We start from the raw sequence: 20,357 nt of genomic DNA, 5'->3' as shown, positions 1-20,357 counted from the left end.
GTACTGCATAATAATGGCGCACAGGGAAAAAAAGAAGAAAAACGGCACACACTAACGTTATTTATCAATAGTGGCACACACTAACGTTATTTATCAATAGTGGCACACACTAACGTTATTTATCAATAGTGGCACACACTAACGTTATTTATCAATAGCGCCCTACATAAGCCAAACTGCAGACGTTATTTAAATGCAAAATGGTGAATGGATTTAATGTAACACTGTTAAGGTTAGGGTTAGGCACCACTGGGGGGGGGGGGTTAGGGTTAGGCACCACCAGGGGGGTCTTAGGGTTAGGCACCACCAAGGGGGTAGTTATGGTTAGGTACAGGGAGGGTTCTGTGTGAGAGTAGGGTTAGGTATAGTTACAGTACAATATACACCACTAGGGAGGTGGTTAGGGTTAGGCACCACCAGGGAGGTGGGGGGGTTTAGGGGTTAGGGATAGGTGCAGAGAGGGTTCTGTGTGTTAACGCTAAATAACGATAAGGCTTTAACGCTAAATAACAATAAGGCTTTAACGTTAAATAGCGATAAGCGGCAAACGGATTAGCGGCAACACTGTGCGCCATTATTCACAGGCGCCATTTTCAGATGGATGCACTGAAATAATCTCCTCCCATTAACTAATATCATACATAAATACTACATAAGCAGAATAACATGTTGAGACATTAAACCATGGACAAAAAGTTTCAATTTTGCAACATGACGCCACATACAAATTGAAAGTATACATCTTTACCATCCTCTCATGAAATGTACTCTATTCCTTGTTACCCAAAATTATCGGGGGGGAAATGCCTTTATTAACATAACTCCGCCCCTCCACCTGCTTTAGTTTCATATGTGTTTCACTTCTGTGTTTCACTGAACACAGCACGCAGGGGAGCTGGACTTGTGATAATTGAGGTTGGATATTCTTCTGACCTCAATTAACATGAGTCCACACACAGCGCAGCTCCCCTGCATGCTGTTTTCAGTGAAACACATATGGAACTAAAGCAGGTGGAGGGGCGGAGTTATGTACCCGCAGTGGGGAGGAAAAACTGTCACTTCCTCCCTGATAATAATGATCATATATGCTTTTAGAGCGGGCCACAGGGGGCGCTGAAAGGGAGAGGATGGTGCTGTGTGCCGTGAAAAAGTCACACAGCACCAGTAATTAAATAATTTGAAAGTATATCCAGGCCAGGTCAGGGGTACTTTAAGAGTCAGACAGCTTTTCTTGTGTTTCCTGCCTGAAATTCTAAAGCAAGGGACTCATGCTGTCAGCTCACATTTACAATCACTAAAACAGCTGTGATGAACTGTGAGGGGCTGTAAATAAGAATGAAGCAGGGATGATTAACTATGCACAGGACTCTGTTGTGTCTGCTCTGTATGGCACTATAGGCAGGGGAGATACAGGATTATGAGGGAGATCTGATCCTTGCCTATGATTTGCCAATGAGTTGTGGAAAGCATATAAACAGATGGGCATTGAGGAGTTATATTAACCTATGTGGATGGGACTCATTTGCATTGTCACACTCCATACAACTTTTTCAGTGAGCAAAAATATGAGCTGACAGCATGAGTCGCTTGCTTCAGACTTAAAGTGGACCTCCTGAAGTTACAGTGTCCTCTCTGCTCTAAAAGATACGTAACTGCATAATAACTGGTAAAAAACAACATTTCTTTGTTACAGCTGAAACAAATCCTAAAATATATCTGCATATATCTGTTTCCACTTCCTGTTTCATGGAAGCAGACATATTGTTAACATCCTGTACTTTTAAATGAGCTTATCTGCCATCTCTGCTATGGCAGTCATGTGACACAGGGGAGAGGTCAAATTACACACATATGAGGGGGAATTAAACAGGCTAAACTCACTAAGGGCCTGTTTCCACTATAGCGTTGCGGAATCGCTGGTGAATCACTGCAGGCAAATCGCATGCGGGTGCGATTCCGCATGCGTTTTTTGCCGCGATTTCGCATGCGATTTCGCATAGGTTAGGGTGATGCGATTTTAACCATGTCACTGCCTGTGTGAATTAACATGGGTACCTATGCGAAATCGCATGCGAATTCGCGGCAAAAAACGCATGGGGAAAACGCATGCGATTTCCCTATTAAATACATTGCGTGCGATTCGCCTGCATTCCGCACGCAGGCGAATTCTGAGGGCCCTACCCTGCAGATTTTTTCTGCACAGAAAAACGTGCGGGGAAACGCACAAGTGGAAACAGTCCCATCCACTTGTACTGGCTATGCGAATCCGCATGCGGGCAACGCATGCGGATTCGCGATAGTGGAAACGGGCCCTAAATACATACAGGGTGCATTTATCTCTGTTTTCCTTCTGTCCTGTGCAACAGTTCAGGTCCACTTTCAGACCTGGAAAAAACAGGTGCTTCTTTAGAAAGGTGTAATGATCAGTAACAGCTCTAAACAGCACGATAGTCAGTACTTTATTCAGAGTGTGATCACACGTGTTTTTAGTGCACAGTAATACAGGAGTGCTCCTATGTGATAGCCCTTGGCTGTAGGAACTATCACTAGGTAGAGTGGTCGTACAGGCAATATCGGAACAGATAGGTCAGGAGGCAGTAAAAAGTCATCAGGCAAAAAGTGTAGTGATACAACAGGCAAAGGTCAGTAACAGGTCAGATGAGTGAAGGTACAGAATCAGGAGGCAATATCAGAGTCGGGGTCGGGCCGAGGTCGGCAACAATCAGATAGGCAAGGTACAGAATCAGAAGAAATCTAGGAGTAAAGGGTTTCCGGCACTGCGGGATCTATAGCCGTGTCACTGGGAGTGAGGATGGACGGATACTCAAAAAGCCACCTTGATGATATTATAAATACTGCATGCTCATGAATACATTTGCGAAACATACACATAGGATCAGCATCAAAAAAGGAAAACAGTTGAATCAGGCACTGCTGTATATGCTATTTTAATGGTGTGTTCAATTGTGAGTAAAATCACCATTTGTATCAAAAATTGTAAAGCTCAGAAGGTAGGTACAAACATCATCATCTATGGAAAAATTATTGTCATGTGCAAAACATCTTGTGCGTTCAAACAGTTGCAAGAGGAGGATGTCCTACCATATCAGAGGGTGGCGGTGGTGGGTGCAGGGCAAAAACAATAGCCTAACAGCCGTTTCGCATGGCGGTACTTCTTCCGAGGCTGATCCACCTGGTGCAGTGCCTGATTCAACTGTTTTCCTTTTTTGATGCTGCTACAGAATCAGAAGGCAGGGAGCAGAGTCAAAAGTTCGAGCAAGAGATCATACACAGTTATGTCAAGTACAATAATAATAGTTATTATTACAGCTATCAAAATCCTGAGCTATGTGTGGATCCCCTGGGTCCTGCCGGATCAAACACACTGGGAACTGACTAAGGTCTGAGAGCTTAACCGCAAAGTATCAGCAACCGCAGACAATGAGCTACTGACAGTTCGGGTCTTAAATACAGACAGGTAACCCCGCAGTTCCACCCAGCGCACATCAGCCAATCAGGAGCGGTTATCGGTCCTGCCATTTCAGCTGACTGGCCGGTCAGCTGACCCGCCTCCTCTAAGCATAAAGGTCCTGTCTCCTGGCGCGCGCGTGCGCTGCTCTACTGAGATGTATCCTGGAGAGACCTGTCCTGCCTGACGGAAATGACTGAGAAGACGCGGCGAGATCCGGGGTCGCATCAGACGCGGAAGCGGCGCCCTCACCGCTCCCTTCTGCGGAGGTAGCTACCAAACTCCTAACAAAAGGTTCTCCCTCTAAATATTATAATGCCACAGTTATACCAGCCCTCCATGTTTCCTCCTTTACAAGTTTATTTTACAGTTTATCATCTCAAGACTTGCATCAGCTGAAATGTTTACTTTAATCTGTGGGGAGTTCTATGGAAGCCGGTGATTGTCGTAATATATGTTATTTTAAGGTATTGACTAACCTTTATCTCTCGAGAAATGAGCTGTACATAAAGACGGGACTTATCTACTTCCCTAAACATCTTACAACAGAAAACCACAAGCAGTAATCTCAGCTTCATCTGCTGTAGCCAAGCAAGACGTACGTCCTTGAAGATTCAGATTGCAATTAGAGATGGTCATATTGCCATAGTTCCAAATCTGCCAAATTTCAGAAATTTCACTAGGAATTCCAAGAAAATTCCTAATTCTGTAGATTCTGAGTTTGCTTTGAAAAATTGTAATTTACTGCAAATATACTTTTAATTGAAGATCGTGACATCAGCTCCAAAATCCCCAAAAACGCTTCAGTATGTTGAAATACCACTCCAAACACGCACTATGGCTTATATGGGAGTAGTAGACAACAGAGCCCCCCTACCCCTTACCCGCCAAACTGATGAAAGGATGTCTCAACTTAATAACATCAACATATTAATGTCTAAACCACTGGCAACATAAGTTATTACAATGAGGCAGATTTAGGAACAACGACTTTATGATTGTTTACACAGAAAAAAAGTAATTGCCTCTTGTACTTCTACGTTGTTGCCTAAGCCTACCATGTGGCGAACATGACTGCCAGAGTTGTGAGAATCTCGTTAAGCTAGTTGGGGCTGATTCACTGCAAGACCAAACTTGTACATTTTGCTCGCTCATCACCACTAGTCATACACAGTTCAATTATGGCTCGATATGCTTAGCCCATCGATTGTCATTCCATTAGAATTCGACTGGATAGAGATCGACTCCTATCATGGCAAGGTTAAAGCAGATGTGAGGTTAGACCTCCCTATGGAGCTTTATCCAGCCCCTAGAAGTCTCTCTGGTCCCTCACAGAAGCTCCATCTTGCTGGAGGTTCCTGCTGTTAGCTTCTCCGCCCCGATGGGTCGGGGTCTTGTGCGCATGCAAGACAGAGCTGCTGTGAGGGACCAGACAGACTTCTATGGGCAGGAAGATGCCCCAGCTAAGTAAAGCTGCATAGTGAGGTCTCACCTCACAACTCCTTTACATTTGATAGTTTTCAGCAGAACTCTATCAATTTTAAATCCCATTGCAAGCAGGGCAAAGCTATGGACCATCGATGTTCCATCGCTCCTGTCCTGCTCTTATTCCCTAACCCAACTGTGGATACTCTAGAATAACCAGTTCTGTAGAGGCACCTGGGCCATTATATAACGGATAAGCCTTTTGGAAATAATTTTACTTATTACATTTTCAGGCCTGCCTTCTGTGGATTATTGTAGTGTTCAAAGGTGGCCTATGTCAAGAACCGGTCCCGCGGCAAGCATGCAGATACGGTTCCTGACTGCGGGTTTGACCATATCGAGAGGGAAGCAGCCTTAGTCATGCTACAACAAGGCTGTTGCCCTCAAACACTTCTCACTGCCACCACTAGCTGCCGCTAGACACTTCCACTCTGCTGTCGAGTAATCTGCACGCAATCCACGTTTTCGTATTCGGGTCAGCTTTGCGCTTTAGGCCAAATACAGGAACGCCACGCACACACAGTACAATCGTACAGTAGCACGGCACAATCAGGCACTGACTTGTAATGCAAGCTACACTGCAGTCTCTCCTTCTAGGCTATGAGCATTAGCTTAGTACAGCAGAAGTCAAACATATTCAATAACAATTTAATATTCCAGAAAAAAGTGAAACAATGCTGTGGCTGAATAGAGTACTGGTTAAGGGCTCTGTCTTTGGCATGGGAGACCAGGGTTCAAATCCTGGCTAGGGTCAGTACCTGTTCAGTAAGGAGTTCAAGGCAAGACTCCCTAATACTGCAGGGTGGCCTCCTGAGCGCACCCCAGTGGCTGCAGCTCTTGAGCGCTTTGAGTCCGACAGGAGAAAAGCGCTATATAAATGTTCGGATTATTATTATTATTATGAATGCAGAAAATAATATATACAAAAGATTACAAAACAAAGTAAGAAGTTACAAAGATAAAAGTTACAATGATACACACAAGGCCATTTGTTACCAAAATAAACAGGGATCAAGATAGAAGAACCCTGGACTTGGTTTTGTGGACGGACACAGTTCTGGTTGGACCAGGAGTCCACTTAGCTTGGACCAGGAGTCCACCTAGCTTCAGCTACCATCAGGAGCGGACTGATTTAGGTATCTGCCCCTGCCTTTTATTCTGGGAGATTTGCCTTGAGGCTGCAAGCCCGTTTGGAAGGGGGGAACTAGTTTTAATTAAATCTCCAGATATAATTTAATTCCCAGTCTGTTCTACTTTTGATCTGTCAGAGATTTCCCATCTCCAGGTGACGGGTGACAACTTGCCAGGCTTCCTGGATTTCCAACATTCCAACAGGCTGTCATATGTAAATTCCAGAGTTTCCTGATAGCCTTTGAAGTCCCCAGACTCTGGTAGTCTTGATTTGTATATTGGGACAATGGGCTGTCTACATGTACACAGAGTTCAAAAGCCATGCAGACCAGCCTATTCTTCGTCAAGTGGCTGCTAATTATCAGTTCTCTGCTACCAGAGGAACTTAATGCAAACGTAGGTTCATTGACATATGGACAATCACCTTAACAGCTTCCTTGAGCCAGGTGACAATACCTTCAAAAGCCAGCTGCCCGACTGGCCTCTTAACATACATACATATCTGAGGTAGTACCCAGTAGACAGAAAAATGAAAGAAATATGTTCCTGTATTATCCTTCGCATCATAACTAGCTGCTATCATGACAGCCTAGAGGAACCTTAAGAAAAATTAAATGTGGGAGGGATGAGGGAAAGAAAAAGGTTCTAGTTAGGTTGCTTTTATATTGCCAGATGTACATTTGATGTCGCTTTTTTGGTCTAGACCTGGAGTGTTGCTGCCTGTTCTGAAATATGTCTTAATTTCCCCCAAAAATGAATCTATGATTCTGTCTAACACCCCCATTCCTCCCTATCTAACCTAACAATGCACTCCAAAACACAAAGTTCCTCGCTATACTTGATTTGCTGGCAGAACCTTGGATCCCTACTCTTTATTACTCATGCAGTGATCCTGTTTTGCACCGGTGACTAAAGGTGATCACAAAGAATTTTTGGGACTCCCAAAACGAAGTTTCACATTCAAATTTTGCAATTTTGAGATAATCCACTCCAGGTGGATCACCTGGAGTGGATTATCTCAAAATTGCAAAATTTGAATCATTCACAGAATTCTGACATCTACATTTTGAAAGTTATGCAAAATGACATTTGTGTAATACAGTGTCTTTTTCATTTTTTGCACAAATAATGGAAAATGTCTCCTGATCATGCTCAAGGACATGAATGAGAAAATTCCTGGCATAAATTCAAAGCTAATTTATAACCTATTCTGAACATATTTTTACAAATTTGTACTTTTCGTATTTAACCTTGTTTACCCTGCCAAAATATATTCACATTCATTTAAAATTTTGCAATTTCAAAATGTAAATTCAGAAACCAGTAAATTCAGAATTCATTCGGAATCAAGCAATTTCAGCCATACCTATTGGTGACAATCATGTCTAAACCGTAACCGGACCGCCAGCTGTCACATGTTCAAATGTGATTCATTGTAAAGTAGAAATCGTCACATTATCTGCAATAGGACATCTTGCTGTTATACATGTGGCTTGTACAATATCGGTAAAATTTGTAAGGTGTAAATTATCGTAGTAATGTATCAGTTAATAAATAATAATACCGATATTTAACTACAATTTAGAATGTAAGACTTTGCCTGGGTCCTCCCTTCACTAGTGTATTCTACATGACCGTGTGTTCCTTTCCTATGACAGCCTGTACTTGTATTACTGGGTCTACTTAACCAGCCCAAATCACATGATCATGTATCTTGTACCCTCTCCCTTCCCTAGTGTATTCTACATGATCGTGTGCTCCTTTCCTATGTCTGCCCTGTACTTGTATTACTGGACCTACCTAACCAGCCCAAATCACATGATCATGTATCTTGTACCCTCTCCCTTCCCTAGTGTATTCTACATGATTGTGTGCTCCTTTCCTATGACAGCCTTGTACTTGTATTACTGGACTACCTAACCAGCCCAAATCACATGATCATGTATCTTGTGCCCTCTCCCTTCCCCAGTGTATTCTACATGATCCTGTGCTCCTTTCCTATGACTGCCTCGTACTTGTATTATTGGCCTACCTAACCAGCCCAAATCACATGATCATGTATCTTGTACCCTCTCCCTTACCTAGTGTATTCTACATGATCGTGTGCTCCTTTCCTATGACCGCCTCGTACTTGTATTACTGGACCTATCTAACCAGCCCAAATCACATGATCATGTATCTTGTATCCTCCCCCTTCCCTAGTGTATTCTACATGATCGTGTGCTCCTTTCCTATGACTGCCTGTACTTGTATTACTGGACCTACCTAATCAGCCCAAATCACATGATCATGTATCTTGTATAGAGTTGGGCCGAACGGTTCGCCTGCGAACGGTTCCATGCGAACTTCAGTGGTTCGCGTTCGCGTCCCGCAGGCGAACCTTTGCGGAAGTTCGGTTCGCCCCATAATGCACATGGAGGGTCAACTTTGACCCTCTACATCACAGTCAGCAGGCCCAGTGTAGCCAATTAGGCTACACTAGCCCCTGGAGCCCCACCCCCCCTTATATAAGGCAGGCAGCGGCGGCCATTACGGTCACTCGTGTGCTGCCTGCGTTAGTGAGAGTAGGGCGAGCTGCTGCAGACTGTCTCTCAGGGAAAGATTAGTTAGGCTTAACTTGTTCCTGTCTGGCTGCATACCTGTTCTGTGAACCCACCACTGCATACCTGTGCTGTGAACCCACCACTGCATACCTGTGCTGTGAACCCACCACTGCATACCTGTGCTGTGAACCCACCACTGCATACCTGTGCTGTGAACCCACCACTGCATACCTGTGCTGTGAACCCACCACTGCATACCTGTGCTGTGAACCCACCACTGCATACCTGTTCAGTGAACCTGCCACTGCATACCTGTTCTGTTCAGTGGACCCGCCACTGTATACCTGTTCATTGAACCCACCACTGCATACCTGTGCTGTGAACCCACCACTGCATACCTGTTCTGTGAACCCACCACTGCATACCTGTTCAGTGAACCCGCCACTGCATACCTGTTCTGTTCAGTGGACCCGCCACTGTATACCTGTTCAGTGAACCCGCCACTGCATACCTGTTCTGTTTAGTGAACCCGCCACTGTATACCTGTTCTGTTTAGTGAACCCGCCACTGCATACCTGTTCTGTTCAGTGGACCCGCCACTGTATACCTGTTCAGTGAACCCGCCACTGCATACCTGTTGTGTTCAGTGAACCTGCCACTGCATACCTGTTCTGTGAACCCGCCACTGTATACCTGTTCTGTTTAGTGAACCCGCCACTGTATACCTGTTCTGTTTAGTGAACCCGCCACTGCATACTGGATCCCGGAGGGCTGCTGCCCGCCCCAAGACTAAGTCAGTCCCCGCACACACAGCATCTCTGCCTGCACGCCGTGTGACTGGCTGCCTGGCCTGCCCCAAGAAGACTAAGTCGCTCCCAGTCCCTCCACACAGCATGTCTGCCTGCAGGCCGCTTGACTACCTTCTCCGCCACCACCAACAGGGTCCGGGACTCCAGGCGGATTGCTGAATTTTTTAGGCCGCTGCTAGCAGCGGCCGCTGTAATAATTTTTCTGGTGCGTGTACATGACTGCCTAATTTTTCTGGCTGCACTGCGGGCAGCTGCAACAACAAAAGAAAAGGCATGTACATGCGCCCATTCCCCTTCGTGATCATTACCTTGCCGTGGTGAAGGGGCTTGCGTATCACAATGAAGCAATGACCGGCGCCTAGATGAGTGTCTCGGGGGGCACACCCACGATAATAAGGTCGTTGCCTCATTGTGGTCAGACCAAATTTGATCAGCTGGACAGTCACTGTTCTGTCATTCAGCTACATCAGCCAGGCGACCATATGGGCTGTAAAGCCACCAAAACCTGTACTCTCGCCATGGTGCGCACCAGTCCAGCACGGCCGTCACTACACAAACAGCTGTTTGCGCTGCGTTACACGGTGAGTTTGGTGTGTCAGTGTGAAGCAGTACCTTAATTACACTACCTGATTGATGTATACACATGCAAGATGTTTGAAAGCACTTTAGGCCTGTCATTTAGCATTCAATGTGATTTCTGCCCTTAAAACGCTGCTTTGCATCAAATCCAGATTTTTCCCGGGGACTTTTGGCATGTATCCCACTCCGCCATGCCCCCCTCCAGGTGTTAGACCCCTTGAAACATCTTTTCCATCACTTTTGTGGCCAGCATAATTATTTTTTTTTTTCAAAGTTCGCATCCCCATTGAAGTCTATTGCGGTTCGCGAACTTTAACGCGAACCGAACCTTCCGCGGAAGTTCGCGAACCAGGTTCGCGAACCTAAAATCGGAGGTTCGGCCCAACTCTAATCTTGTACTCTCTCCCTCCCCTAGTGTATTCTACATGATCCTGTGCTCCTTTCCTTTGACAGCTCCCTACTTGTATTACTGGGCCTACCTAACCAGCCAAATTCACATGATCCTGTATCTTGTACCCTCTCCCTTCCCTAGTGTATTCTACATGGTCGTGTGCTCCTTTCCTATGACAGCCTCGTACTTGTATCACTGGGCCTACCTACCCAGCCCAAATCACATGATCGTGTATCTTGTACCCTCTCCCTTCCCTAGTGTATTCTACATGGTCGTGTGCTCCTTTCCTATGACAGCCTCGTACTTGTATCACTGGGCCTACCTACCCAGCCCAAATCACATGATTGTGTATCTTGTACCCTCTCCCTTCCCTAGTGTATTCTACATGATCGTGTGCTCCTTTCCTATGACAGCCTCATACTTGTATTACTGGCCCTTCCTAACCAGCCCTAATCACATGATCATGTATCTTGTACCCTCTCCCTTTCCTAGTGTATTCTACATGATCCTGTGCTCCTTTCCTATGACTGCCCTGTACTTGTATTACTGGGCCTACCTAACCAGCCCAAATCACATGATCATGTATCTTGTACCCTCTCCCTTACCTAGTGTATTCTACATGATTGTGTGCTCTTTTCCTATGACAGCCTCGTACTTGTATTACTGGCCTACCTAACCAGCCCAAATCACATGATCATGTATCTTGTACCCTCCCCCCCCCTAGTGTATTCTACATGATCGTGTGCTCCTTTCCTATGACAGCCTCATACTTGTATCACTGGATCTACCTACCCAGTCCAAATCACATGATCATGTATCTTGTACCCTCTCCCTTCCCTAGTGTATTCTACATGATCGAGTGCTCCTTTCCTATGACTGCCTCGTACTTAGAGTTGAGCTGAAATTTTCGTAATTTCGCATTACTATAATTACGCATGCGAAATTTGCGATTACGATGCGAAATTGCCATTAAAATCGTAATTGAAAATACCGTAAGTGTAATTTTCAACGCGAAATTTCGCGTTTCGTTCATGCCGTAATTTCGCATTGAACGCTACCGTAATTTCGCGTTAAACCGTAACGCTCCGTATAATATAAAAAAGCCGCCGACTTTAAGGGTTAATAGCAAAGCCCCCTTAAATGCTAAGAGCCTCAAATTTGGAGAATATATTAAGGAGATCAGGAGGAATAAGAGGAAATTTTTTTTTTTCAAAAAGACCTTATAGTTTTTGAGAAAATCGATGTTAAAGTTTCAAAGTAAAAATGTATACATTTAAAAACCCGCCGACTTTAACGGTTAATAGCAAAGCCTGCTTAAAGTTTAGGAACACCAAATTCCTAGGGTATATTAAGGGGATCAGTGGGAATAAGAGGAAAACATTTTTTTTCAAAAAGACCTTATAGTTTTTGAGAAAATCGATTTTTAAGTTTCAAGGGCAAAAATGTCTTTTAAATGCGGAAAATGTCAGTTTTTTTTGCACAGGTAACAATAGTGTATTATTTTCATAGATTCCCCCAAGTGGGAAGAGTTTTACTTACTTCGTTCTGAGTGTGGGAAATATAAAAAAAAAACGACGTGGGGTCCCCCCTCCCAGACCTCATTAACCCCTTGTCCCCCATGCAGGTTGGGATAGCCAGAATGCGGAGCACCGGCCGCGTGGGGCTCCGCACCCTGACTATACCAGCCCGCATGGTCCATGGATTGGGGGGTCTCGGAAGGGGAGGGGCAGCCAAGCTTTCCCCTCCCCCTCCGAGCCCTTGTCCAATCCAAGGACAAGGGGCTCTTCTCCACCTCCGATGGGCGGTGGAGGTGGAGGCCGCGATTTCCTGGGTGGGGGGTTCATGGTGGAATCTGGGAGTCCCCTTTAAAAAGGGGTCCCCCAGATGCCCACCCCCCCTCCCAGGAGAAATGAGTATAGAGGTACTTGTACCCCTTACCCATTTCCTTTAAGAGTTAAAAGTAAATAAACACACAAACACATAGAAAAAGTATTTTAATTGAACAAAAAACATAACCACGAAAAAAGTCCTTTAATATTCTTAATTAACCATTAATACTTACCTGTCCCTTTAAATAAATGATCCCACACAATATCCTCGGAAATGTTCTATCAGTTACAATGTAACAAAGTTATTACAATGTAACAACTTTGTTACATTGTAACTACGCCGCACCCGACGTCACTCACCGCCGCCGCCGCCACCGCGTCTGTGCTGCAGGACCCGACAGAGCTCTGAGCTATAGCTCAGAGCTTTCGAAAGCATCTTTGTATTTGGGCTCCAAGGAGCCCCATTGGTCCTTAGCAGACCAATGGGGTTCCTTCTGATTTGAAGGAACCCCATTGGTCTGCTAAGGACCAATGGGGCTCCTTGGAGCCCAAATACAAAGATGCTTTAGAGAGCTCTGAGCTATATAGCTCAGAGCTCTGTCGGGTCCGGACTCCGTGCAGGACGCTAAGTCCCCGCCGGCTCCGCTGCCCTTCCCGCCTCTCCCACATGTCACCCACATGTCACCCACATGTGGGTGACATGTGGGTGACAGATGTGGGCGGGGTGGACAGCGGGAGCTGCGGGGACTTAGCGTCCTGCACGGACGCGTATGCGGCGGCTGAGCGGCGAGTGGCGTCGGGTGCGGCGTAGTTACAATGTAACAAAGTTGTTACATTGTAATAACTTTGTTACATTGTAACTGATAGAACATTTCCGAGGATATTGCGTGGGATCATTTATTTAAAGGGACAGGTAAGTATTAATGGTTAATTAAGAATATTAAAGGACTTTTTTCGTGGTTATGTTTTTTGTTCAATTAAAATACTTTTTCTATGTGTTTGTGTGTTTATTTACTTTTAACTCTTAAAGGAAATAGGTAAGGGGTACAAGTACCTCTATACTCATTTCTCCTGGGAGGGGGGTGGGCATCTGGGAGACCCCTTTTTAAAGGGGACTCCCAGATTCCACCATAAACCCCCCACCCAGGAAATCGCGGCCTCCACCTCCACCGCCCATCGGAGGTGGAGAAGAGCCCCTTGTCCTTGGATTGGACAAGGGCTCGGAGGGGGAGGGGAAAGCTTGGCTGCCCCTCCCCTTCCGAGACCCCCCAATCCATGGACCATGCGGGCTGGTATAGTCAGGGTGCGGAGCCCCACGCGGCCGGTGCTCCACATTCTGGCTATCCCAGCCTGCATGGGGGACAAGGGGTTAAAGAGGTCTGGGAGGGGGGACCCCACGTCGTTTTTTTTTTATATTTCCCACACTCAGAACGAAGTAAGTAAAACTCTTCCCACTTGGGGGAATCTATGAAAATAATACACTATTGTTACCTGTGCAAAAAAAACTGACATTTTCCGCATTTAAAAGACATTTTTGCCCTTGAAACTTAAAAATCGATTTTCTCAAAAACTATAAGGTCTTTTTGAAAAAAAATGTTTTCCTCTTATTCCCACTGATTCCCTTAATATACTCTAGGAATTTGGTGTTCCTAAACTTTAAGCAGGCTTTGCTATTAACCGTTAAAGTCGGCAGGTTTTTAAATGTATACATTTTTACTTTGAAACTTTAACATCGATTTTCTCAAAAACTATAAAGTCTTTTTGAAAAATTTTTTTTCCTCTTATTCCTCCTGATCTCCTTAATATATTCTCCAAATTTGAGGCTCTTAGCATTTAAGGGGGCTTTGCTATTAACCCTTAAAGTCGGCGGCTTTTTTATATTATACGGAGCGTTACGGTTTAACGCGAAATTACGGTAGCGTTTAATGCGAAATTACGGCATGAACAAATAACCATTGTAATGCGAAAATTACGCGAAAAATTATGCTTACGCGAAATTTCGCGAAATCCTTCTTCATTATGATTATGTACTTACGGCCATAATCGTAATTACACTAATTACGCGAAATTTCGCGAAATCGTAATTAGGTCATTACGCTCATCTCTACTCGTACTCTTATTACTGGGCCTACCTAACCAGCCCATATCACATGATCATGTATCTTGTACCCTGTTTGCCTTGTATAGCTTTGTTACCTTACATTAACATCTTTGTACCACTGTATATATTTATTATCCAGCACTGCATAATATGTTGGCGCTTTATAAATACAATAAATACTAATACAACTTAACCTAACACTGTTCTCACACAGAGTCCTCCCTTGCTGATGCCTAACCTTAACCACCCCCTCCTCCTGCCTATCCCCTAAACCCCCCATCCATGCCTAACCCTTAAACACACACACACACACACACACACACACACACACACACACACACACACACGCCTAACCTTAACCACCCATCCATGCCTAACCCCTATCCCCCAAGCCTAACCGTACCCGCTCATCCATGCATAACCCTTAAACCCCCCACTCCTAACCTTAAAGAGAAACCGTAACCAAGAATTTAACTTCATCCCAATCAGTAGCTGATACCCCCTTTTACACTGGAAATCTATTCATTTTTTCAAAACTAGGATCCTCAGGGGGCGCTGTATGGCTGATATTGTGGTGAAACTGCTCCCACAAATGATGTCAGCGCCTCACAGCACTGAGGTACTGACATCACACTGCGGGAGCCTTGTTACATTGTGGAAAATAACAGCTGTTTCCAACTGCCAAAAAATTAAGCAGCATCTCTTTCCAGTGACGTCACCTGCTAGCAGTAAAAATGTCACCATGTCATCAATGTCATAATGTAAATCAGGGAGTTTTTACAATAGGCAAACACTGATTAAATCATTGATATATAATTATTGTAAAAATTAAGCACTTTTTTCTAACATTATTTTCGCTGGAGCTCCTCTTTAACTGCCCAGCCATGCCTAACCCTTAACATCCCCCCCCCCACGCCTAACCTTAACCGCCCATCCATGCCTAATCCTTAAAGACACCCTTACGGCAAACCCTAACCTCCCGCTATATATTGAGCACCCAAATTTCACACTATAGCCACTATTTATAATTGCGAATATGGCGGCACCGACATTTCTTACGATAGCGGGCGCCTACGTTTTTCCACTTCGCTCTTAACCACTTGAGGACCACAGTGGTAAACCCCCCTAAAGACCAGGCCAATTTTAACTAAAATGGCCACTGCAGCTTTAAGGCCATGCTGCAGGGCCGCACAACAAAGCACACAAGTGATCCACCCCCTCCTTTTCCCCCCACCAACAGAGGTCTCTGTTGGTGGGGTCTGATCGCCCCAGGTGTTTTTTTTTTTTTTAATAAATATTTATTTGTGTCTTTTTTAACCAAAATGTACATTTTTTTTTTGTTGTAAAAACAAAACAGAGGACACCGAGATCCCAATAGTGCAATATTGTCTGGTAAGCTCAATATATAATGTAATGTAGTAAATACGAAGGAGGCACTCAATTGGCTTCAAACTTGCGTTTTATCAAATCCCAGTAATACACGACATGTTTCGGGGCATATCCCCTTCATCAGGTGTACATACATTAAATGGCACACAGTGAATAAATACATACTTCTAACCACCACACCCTAAATTGGACCACCTCCATCTTGTCAGCTGACAAGTCAGCTGATCACTGACATCACACAGTCCAAAGTCTTGTTAACCCCTTAGGGCACTGATCAGAGGCATTACTATATCCGTCTACCTCGGTAAACCTGATTAACAAATCAAATTACTGCATCTTAGGTAAACCTAATACAGACAATACTGCGAAAAACTTCTGTTGCAAATACTTGGACCACAGATCCATCTTACCACCCTCCAACCGACACCCCCAACCAATCACGATGGTGTGGGTCCCATTAATACCTGGGGATTGGAGAGAGAGAGAGAAATTAAGTCAGTAACACATAATACAGCATCATAAAAAACATTTCAAGCTGAACATTTCATTCATCCCCTTGGGGTTGATGGACTCCAACTTTCTCATCCACCGGGCCTCCTTCTGTAGGAGAATCCGGTCTCTGTTCCCACCTCTCTGCAGCGGTGGTACGTGGTCCAAAACTAGCCATCTTAACTGTGACACCCTATGTCCGCATTCAAAAAAATGTCGGGCTACTGGGGTGTCACAGCTTTTTTCTCCTGGCTTATAACCACGAATGTCACCCTTATGCTCCTGAATCCTAGATTTTACTATTCTGGTGGTTTTACCCACATAGAACATCCCACAAGGGCATTTCAAGGCATAAACAACAAACGTGCTGTTGCATGTATACATTGAGTTAATCTTTATTCTGACACCAGAGTATGGATGTTCAACATAAGCACCTTTTATAATTGCATGGCAGCAATTGCACTCCAAACAGGGAAAAGTACCCCTTTTCCCTGTCAGATCACCAATACATTGTTTCCTGGTTGACAGATCAACCCTGCTCACCCTGTCACGTATTGTTTTACCTTTCTTGTAGGAGAATAAAGGTGGCTCAGTGAATAGCATTCCAAAACTTGGGTCATGCTGAAGTATGGGCCAATACTTCATAACGACCCCCTTAATCATTCCAGACTGCTTACAGAATGTCTGCACGAACGGGATCTTGTTTTTCCTCTGGTTGTTCCCCTGTCTACTACTATTCAATAGGTTATCTCTTGAGATTTGAGCCACCTCCTTCTCCACTTTCTCAAGCTCACCTTTCTTGTACCCCTTCTCTAGAAATCTGTTAGTAATCCGTTCTGCAGCAACTCTGTATCCATGGTCTGTGGATGCGACTCTCCTTGCCCTAAGATATTGCCCCTTAGGGATACCTTTCACCACTGCGGAGTTATGGAAACTGTCCGTTCTTAAAAGATTGTTGCGATCAGTCGGTTTCGTATACAAATCCGTATGTAACCCCTGGGGGGAAACCGAGATCGCCACATCTAGATAGTGGATAACCTCTGTGGAGTGTTCCAACGTAAATTTAATGGTTGGATGCGCATGATTTGCCTCATCCACCATTTCCCTCAGAGTTTCCACTGGACCCTTCCATAAAATTAGAATATCATCCACAAACCGCAGATACCCGTGTATCATGTGACAATATTTGGGATTCTCAATAAACATTGATTTCTCTAGTTTATGCATGAAAAGGTTTGCAAAGGAGGGAGCTGCAGGGGACCCCATGCTCGTGCCCTGTTTCTGTAAATAAAAATCATCACAAAATTTAAAGTAATTATTCCTCAGTACTAACTCTAGGCAATCGAGGACAAAGTATATCAGGTGATGGTTCATTGTGGTGTCCAGTAATGCATCTTCTACCACATCCATCCCTTCCTCATGCGGGATTGAGGTGAATAAGCTCTGTACATCAAGTGTAGCTAAAACCAAACCTGACACCTGCCTGAGTGTTCCCAATCTTTGCAGCAAGTCTGTGGTGTCCTTTAAACACACCGGTATTGCCTTTACCAAGTCTTGCAAATACACATCCACAAATTTAGATAGAGGGTAGAGCAATGACCCTATAGCGGAAACAATGGGGCGACCAGGTGGGTTTTCCAAACCTTTATGGATCTTTGGCAATAAGTACAATAAAGGTATTCTAGGAGATTCCACACTCAAAAAGTCAACTGTATTTTTAGTAATGAGACCGTTCAACATTGCATCATTAATCAACATATCAATCTTTTTCTTAATATCCCATGTAGGATCAGCAGCACACTTAACATAGTGACCCTGTATTTGGAGTTGTCTTAGACCTTCTGCAATATAAAGTGCTCTATCCTGAACCACAGTGGCTCCCCCCTTATCTGCTTTCAGGATGATGATTTGATCATTTTGACTTAATGACTGCAGTGCCTTTTGTTCAGATGCACATAGATTCTGGCCTCTCACATCCCCACTTTTGGACCATACTTTTTTAACCTCCTGCATCACCAAGCTCTCAAAGGTTTTTAACGCTGGTGAAGTAATGTCAGGAATCCATGTGCTCTTATTCCTTAAGACCTCAGTCTGCTGCACAGCTACTGTATCTTTAAAGCACATCTTAAGTTGTAAGTTCCTGATAAAGCGATGGAAGTCTATCTCCCAGTCAAAAAAATCAAGATCATATGTTGGGATAAAGCCTAATCCCTTATTCAGTACTGCTAGCTCAGAATCAGTTAATGGGTATGAGGAAATGTTCACCACAAGAGTGCTTACCTCTGTCCCTTGTGCTTGCGATCTCTCTGGGGGTATCGGTCGCGGGGTAAGGGTGCTCTCGGGTTGCGCTTGCTCTCTGCTCCTGTGTCTCCCTCTCCTCTGCCGCTTTTTGCTCCTCCTGTGTCTGTGTGCAGGCTGGGTTGCTGAAAAACCTGCTGCTGCAAGGGATCCGAGCCTGAGCTTGAATAGCCTCCTGAACTTCCTCCTCTTTCCCAATCTGAAGCTGCAGGTCTTGCACGGCGTTGTTTCCTCCCCCTGTGGTAACCAGATCCCTGTGTGTTCACTGGCAGCCTGTTCCTCTGACTCACACGCTGTTCTCTGAGCTGGTCTCCGGGCTGACTTCCTGTGGGCGGGCTTTGCTTACGTCTCTGCTTCTGCTGTTTCTTCCAAGTGTAAACTTAACTAAAATGGCCACTGCAGCTTTAAGGCCATGCTGCAGGGCCGCACAACAAAGCACACAAGTGATCCACCCCCTCCTTTTCCCCCCACCAACAGAGGTCTCTGTTGGTGGGGTCTGATCGCCCCAGGTGTTTTTTTTTTTTTTTAATAAATATTTATTTGTGTCTTTTTTAACCAAAATGTACATTTTTTTTTTGTTGTAAAAACAAAACAGAGGACACCGAGATCCCAATAGTGCAATATTGTCTGGTAAGCTCAATATATAATGTAATGTCAAAGGTTCTTATACTCACAAAGGTGGGTTACCATCAGGTAACCTCTTGACAGGCAGGTGGGGAGTATTAGTACCTGACCCCACTCAGGTATAAAAGTCGCTCTCTGTAGATAGGAAAATGGGGAAAGAACCCCTCCACCAGGGGTGGACTTAATCGTGCTGTAATATGTACAAACAGAGGCGCCAAGCAGAGTAAAACAATGTTCTAAAAATGATAAAAAGAGGGAAGTCGAGGTGAACTTACCTCCCTCTGGTAGTGGACATATACTCAAATGCAGAGTAAAAATATATACAATTTATTCACAACGCATATAAAAATGGTTCAGGTCCATAAAGCGTGTGAGCGCCTCACAGAGCTGTGTTCTAAGTAAAAGAACTTTTTAGTCAGGAGGTGCCAAACAGACTTTGGATCTTAACTTGCATTTTCTGCCCCGGTGGTTCTCAAGGGCAGCCGCTTTCTTTTCTGGTTGATAACAGATCTAGAAATTAAAATTGTGGCTGCACAGTAACTTTATGCATCTCTATCTGAATCAGGACTTGTTGCTGTAATTATTTTATACAGCCTAGGGGCACTCTGTACTGCTTTACTTTCTTAGCTTTTCTGTGTGATTTTTTTTCCCAGGGTTTCTGTTATCCAGCAACCACCGGAATGTAGAGAGCGGCTCCTGCACCTTCAACGGTAATCTGACCCAGGATGTAAGGTGTGGAGAAGATCTCCTGGAATCAATGAGAAACAAGTTCATGGCCACCAAGGCTGAGCTGGAGAAGACCAAAGTGCTGATCCAGGAGACCCAGCAGAAGCTTGATATGACCCAGGAGGATCTGGATAAAGCCAAGAGACAGATGAAGGTGATCCAGAAGGAGAAAGAAAAGATCCAGCAAGAGAAGAGGCAGATCCAGCAGGACCTGGATACAACCAAGATGCAGATGAAGGTGATCCAGCAGGCGAAGGATCAAATCCAGCAGGACCTGGATACAACCAAGATGCAGAAGAAGGAGATCCAGCAGGAGAAGGATCAAATCCAGCAGGACCTGGATACAACCAAGATGCAGAAGAAGGAGATCCAGAAGGAGAAGGATCAAATCCAGCAGGATCTGGATACAACCAAGATGCAGAAGAAGGAGATCCAGAAGGAGAAGGATCAAATCCAGCAGGACCTGGATACAACCAAGATGCAGAAGAAGGAGA

The 20,357-nt window shown here is 44.6% G+C and overlaps 1 long non-coding RNA gene across 1 annotated transcript; it reads right to left on the bottom strand.

The window, feature by feature from the left end:
* Nucleotides 1–15,778: 15,778 nt before the first annotated feature.
* Nucleotides 15,779–18,813, bottom strand: LOC137561370 (uncharacterized). Its single transcript, XR_011029984.1, has 2 exons — nt 18,496–18,813; nt 15,779–16,190 (listed from the first exon to the last, which is right to left on the bottom strand). It is a non-coding gene; the product is annotated as an uncharacterized lncRNA (long non-coding RNA).
* Between the last annotated feature and the right edge of the window lie 1,544 nt (nt 18,814–20,357).

The sequence above is a fragment of the Hyperolius riggenbachi genome, chromosome 1 (assembly GCF_040937935.1).
Source record: "Hyperolius riggenbachi isolate aHypRig1 chromosome 1, aHypRig1.pri, whole genome shotgun sequence".
Lineage (NCBI taxonomy): Eukaryota > Metazoa > Chordata > Amphibia > Anura > Hyperoliidae > Hyperolius > Hyperolius riggenbachi.
The sequence above is the reverse complement of the archived record's forward strand: the minus strand, read 5'-3'. Positions and strand labels throughout refer to the sequence as shown.